Here is a 6,089-nt window from a genome sequence, read left to right as displayed (position 1 = left end):
GTTGAGAATGTTGACAACAAAAACATGAATTGGTTGATGTCTTTGAGGGGGTATTTGGTATATGGGAATGAGTTGGAGGGAATGGGAGGAAGGCCTTGTTTAGAGTGATGCATACAATGGTTGTATGTGGTAACCGACATACAATATTATTGTATTTATGCCACATCAAAAGAGAAAAAAATTGAGAGGGAAAAAATTGGGGTAGTTGGCGCCTTTCAGGGAATTAGGCGGGATAATTAGTGGGCCAAGACTTGGCGCCACTCTCCCATCAATTATGGCTTCAATTTAAATAAACTCCTCATTTTTAATTAAAATAAAAGAAAGAAAATTTTATGTATAATTATCCTACGGATAACTTTTTTAAAAAATTTATTTAGAACTACCCATAAAATAGCAAACGTTTGTCTAACACTACCCATAAATGATTTTCGTCCAATTGAGCTGTTTGTAAGGCCCTCTCCTACAGTTTACCACCCAATTAACTCCTCTGCTCAACAACATCCTCTCTTCCTTCAGTTACTTTCCCTCTATTATCGCTCCTCTTCTTTGACCTCCACCTTTCACAAGCAAATCTCTAAATTCATCCCTAACTATGTGGCACAATTATAAATTATAAATTGTTGAACATAATGTGGGAAACCTTAATTTTTTATTGCTCAAATTAGAACCCTAATTTTATTTGACAAAATAAGCAAAACTCCTAATTCAATTCAAGCCCTAAACCCTAAAAAGTAAAATCTCCAATTTGAATTGAAACCCTAAACCCTAAATTGAATCCCTAACTACGTTAATTGAAGTAAATTAAAAACCCTTACCCAATTAAATAGACCAATTATTAAAACAGTAGCTTAAAACATTACCCAATTTAGTGAGAAATTGTATTGAATTACTCAAATTTTATTATCTTGGATTTTTGGATGAGTTTGGAGGGAAAGTAAATGAAGGAGGAGAGAGTTGACAGGGAAACCATAAGAGTGAGCCTCAAAAACGGCTCAATTGGACAGAAAGCGTTTATGAGTAGTACCAGACCAACTTTTTTCATCTTTAGGATAGTTCTACAGAAAATTTCCTACATAATAAGCAAACACATGATGTTTAAACAAACAACTAGCTAGTCACCTATTCATCCCTAGCTAGTCCCAAAACCTCTTACTTGCTCTTTTCTTGTAATCTCAAGCATTAGTCACCTATAACTAAGTGATAATGACATGTTTTAGCTAGTTATGAGTTCAATAGACAGGAAATATAGAAATTAGGCATCCTAGTAGCCAAAATGGCCTTACTTGAGCCATTTTGGTTGAAATTGCGTCCCAAAACCTCTTACTTGCTCTTTTCTTGTAATCTCAAGCATTAGTCACCTATAACTAAGTGATAATGACATGTTTTAACTAGTTATGAGTTCAATAGACAAGAAATATAGAAAATAGGCATCCTAGTAGCCAAAATGGCCTTACTTGAGCCATTTTGGTTGAAATTGCGTCCCAAAACCTCTTACTTGCTCTTTTCTTGTAATCTCAAGCATTAGTCACCTATAACTAAGTGATAATGACATGTTTTAACTAGTTATGAGTTCAATAGACAGGAAATATAGAAAATAGGCATCCTAGTAGCCAAAATGGCCTTACTTGAGCCATTTTGGTTGAAATTTCGTCCCAAAACCTCTTACTTGCTCTTTTCTTGTAATCTCAAGCATTAGTCACCTATAACTAACCCCAATTATTATTATTTCACTTCTACTAACTCACGTTTTGTGTATTCTAAGTTTTGCAAGGGGCAAACGGGACTTCCATACACGAGCGAGGAACTCCATGTAATTCGGGAGATGTTGGCGACCTACATCACATTTAATTTGTAAATATCGTCATACATTTTTGTACTATATCATCTCTTCATCAATCCTAGCCTTAGATGTATAATTATGTACTATATATGAAACATTTTTCTAATTTATTATATCATCTCTTGCGATTGTTATTATTAATTATTTATGTTTTGTTATTAATGTTACTAATTATTGTTACTATTATCATATATAATAATAATAATAATTATTATTATTATTAATATTATAATATTAATAATTATTATTATTAATATAATAATTATTATTATTATTAATATTAATAATATTACAGCCAAAAAAAAAACAGGTCAATATTACTGCAGCCAAAAAAAAAAACAAAAAACAGGTCAATATTAGTGCAGCAAAAAAAAAACAATATAGGTCATTGGCAACGGTTAACCGTTGCCAATGTTTTAAAATAAAAAAAAAAAAAGCGCGCCATTGGCTTTGGCAATGGTTAACCGTTGCCAACTCAAGCAATTGGCAACGGTTAACCATTGCCAATTACTTTTAAAAACAAAAAAAATGCGGCATGGTCAATGGAAACGGTTAACCGTTTCCAATTGCTTGAGTTGGCAACGGTTTTGAACCGTTGCCAATTTTTTTGGGATTTGGCAACCCTCAAATACTCAACGGTTCAAAACCGTTGCCTATGGGGGGGTTTGAACCGTTGCCAATTTGTTGGTTTCGTGTAGTGTAGTGAAGAAAACTGAAGACATATAAGCCATAAACTCCGACAACTTTCCAGAGAAAAAAAATAAAATAAAAGGGAAATTCTATGCTATAACTCTGAGGAGTTCGAAATTCTACGTTGTGCCCATGGTTTTTGAAATGTCTACACTGTAACCCCAAGGTCTCGTTAGTAACTCTGTTGTACCCTTGTCGTACGTTTCCATTAATAAAGTTCCGTTATCTTAAAAAAAATATAACAAAAAAGAAAAAGAAAACCAAAACCACCAACCTAACCACCCACAACTAGCCGTTGCAATCCACGGCCAGCCCTACCCTCGTCCCCTCGAGCGCTGGCCGCCGCTCAGACCCCCTTCCCCTCCCCCATTGTCGGCGCTGCCCCGATGACCCTCCCCTTTCCCCGTAAAACCTCCCGTAACCCCCCCCCCCCACCCTAAAAAAAAACCTTAAATAACCTCCCAACTGGCGGAAAACATCGAGCCGCATCTCCCTTCACCGCTGTCGTAGCCTTTTGCTATTGTTCTTGTTCTCTCTCTCTCCGCCCTAGCCTCTTGCTGCCGGAATTCGAAGGTTAGGGTTAGGGAGATTTTGCTGAATTTCGTGGTGTACTGGTGTTTGAAGGGGAAAGGAGAGGTGGTCGGGGCAGCGCCGACTTCGGGGGAGGGGAAGGAGTCTAGGCGACCGACGCTCCGGGGGAAGGGGGGCAGGCTAGCGGTGGCAGCGGGCTGACCATGGGGTGGTTTTGGTGTTCTGTTTTTTTATTTATTTATTTAAGTTATTTTTTTATGTCTAACGGAACTATATTAACGGAGATTTAGCATCAAGGGTACAACAGAGTTACTAACGGAACCTTGGGGGTTATAGTGCAGACATTTCAAAAACCATGGGCACAGCGTAGAATTTCGTAGCGTATAGAATTTCCCTAAATAAAACATGTGCAAGGTACTATAGGGAAACGCTATTCTAGAAGGTACATTTACAGCAGGTTCGATCTTCGTCCTCGTCACTTTTATCTTTAGATTTTTAGTCGCAGAAACGAATTCACAAAAATCTACCGTCAAAATATAAACTTCACCATTATTAACATGTTCGAATTACTTGTTCCATGTTGAATTTTTTTATTTTTTTTTATTAGTATTTATTTATTTTTCATATCTAAATCTTCTATTCGTGTTATAGTTTGTTATTTTGTGAATCAGCAGTTACACCAACAATCTGTATGTGAAATTTGAAAACACATTAATACAACAGTTGATGAGAAATCTTGAATTCGACATGTATTTTGATTTACAAGATTTTAATGCTTCTAGCGTCCTTGAATACAGTGAAAAGTTTAATATTTAATTATTAACACAAATTAATTTTGTAGTATCATCATCACGGAAATTACCCATGAACAGTTCAAAAACATAAATATTAGAAAGCCCTTAAATTGATATTTATTTAGTAGCACAATAACGACTTCAATTCCTTAAATATCATTTGCAAAATTTCCTTACAATAAGAGTGACAACTATAGTATTGGACTATTGGTAATATAATTTACGAAATTTTATCTCGGCAGTATTATAGCATGTGGACTACTTTGGAACTAAACCTGGGCATCGTGCCGGGCCGTGCCGCCGTGGGCCGTGCCTGGCGGGCCACGGGCTCCCGCGTGCCATGCCGGTCGTGTCGCCGTGCCCAGGAATTCGTGTCGTGCCGTGCCGACCATTCTCACAGGCCAACCCACGGCCTGGCACGGCCCTCGTGCCTGGCGAGCTCGTGCCGTGCCGGCCACGTGCCGGCCTGCGTGCTGGCAGCGGGCTGGTGGCAGTTTCCAATTTTATTTTTATTTTTTTTTAAGTGACAACATTATAACTTATATAAGTATTATAATGTATATAAGTTATAAAATTATAATTATAAGTTTTATAAGGTTATAAGTTTATAACTTATAAGTTATTAAGTTATGAATTTTATAATTATAAGTTGAATATTTATGTTTTATAATTTTGTATATTCAATATTTATATTTATATATTTTATTTATACTATTACTTTAAAATTTAATGTTTATGATTTATTAAATATAATTTTGTATTAGTAATTGGTATAATTTTATTTTTTTTAATTATGAATTTACAAATTGTAACAAAACGGGGAAAAAAGGCAAATTGGACTTTGGATGTGAATAATGCGTACTTTATATTATTATTACTTGAGTTGAGAAAATTGTACAATGATAACAATGATAAAAATCATACAATGATGGTATTAAACAAAAATTGGAAAATGATAAAATTAATATTTGATAATGATTAAAATCGTACAATATACAATAATTGTCTATTCTTCTTCTCCTTTTTCTTGCTCGTCTTCGTCTTGGTCTTCGTCTTCGTCTTCGCCTTCGACTTCAAGGTCATCGGCTAGTTGCATAGATTGGGAACTAGCCGAACCCGAACCGGAAGCGGAGGTTCCTTCTTCGTTGTCGTTGTCGTTGTAAGAACGGTCTCGTGAGCGATTTTCCGCATCCAACCAATCTTTGAAACACACGCACATTTCTAGTGTTTCGGGTTTTAGACTTGTTCTTCTATCGTCTAAAACCCTTCCGGATGCGCTGAAAGCTCGTTCGGAGGCGACGGAGGAAACTTGGATAGCAAGAATGTCTTGTGCCATTGCCGCCAAAGTTGGATGCTTCGAGCTTTGTTGTTTCCACCATGCAAGGAGGTCGAGGCTGTTTATCTCATCGTCGTCCATGCCTTTGGTGAAGTCGTAACTCAGGTACATCTGCAACTCCGAGACGTCGCTTTGCGTTCTCCTGATTGATGAATCACCTGAAAACCTTGAAATCAAGTTAGTAGCTTGTGAAAATAAATGTTTGGCCTTCTTACTTACGTTTTTGGATGGTTGGGAAGGCCCTGAGCGAGGAACGGTGCCATATTTGGCTTCATAGACTCTATATAAAGCAAAAAATTGATCCTTTACATTAGTCTTATAGTTTTCTACATCATCATCAAGAAACATGCATTGAAAGTAAATGTCAACTAACATAAATGTGTTTTCATACTTTTGCCTAGGATCTAATATGGAAGCAAAAATATAAATCAAAGGAATTTCACTATAATATTTACGCCACTTTGTTTCCATTGCTGGAAGATACTGATCATAATCACTTTGATGGCGATGATCAGCGAAAAGTTGGGCGAGTAAGCATGCATTAGAAAGAAATTTTTGAGCACAAGGATTGTAAACAGTAGAAAAACAATACGTCATATTATATAATAACTATAAAAATTGCATATATCTTTCACAGTTATTCCAATCATCATCATACAAAGCATTTTGTGGAAATTTTTGGTTGTAAAATAATGTTAACGGGTCCTTGTACTCAATTGCCTTTGTTAACATGTCATAGGTGGAATTCCACCTAGTTGGGCAATCGGTTCTAATTTTTATTACCCTTATCTTTTGTTGTTTTAGAAAACTCTTCCATTCTTGGTATCTCATGTTAGAGCTATTAATAGACATAATAGCATCTCTGATTTTGCTGTAGTTTGGGCCAATTGCCCGAACT

Source organism: Chenopodium quinoa, unplaced genomic scaffold (genome assembly GCF_001683475.1).
Source record: "Chenopodium quinoa cultivar QQ74 unplaced genomic scaffold, ASM168347v1, whole genome shotgun sequence".
Lineage (NCBI taxonomy): Eukaryota > Viridiplantae > Streptophyta > Magnoliopsida > Caryophyllales > Amaranthaceae > Chenopodium > Chenopodium quinoa.
This window is presented reverse-complemented; position numbering follows the sequence as displayed.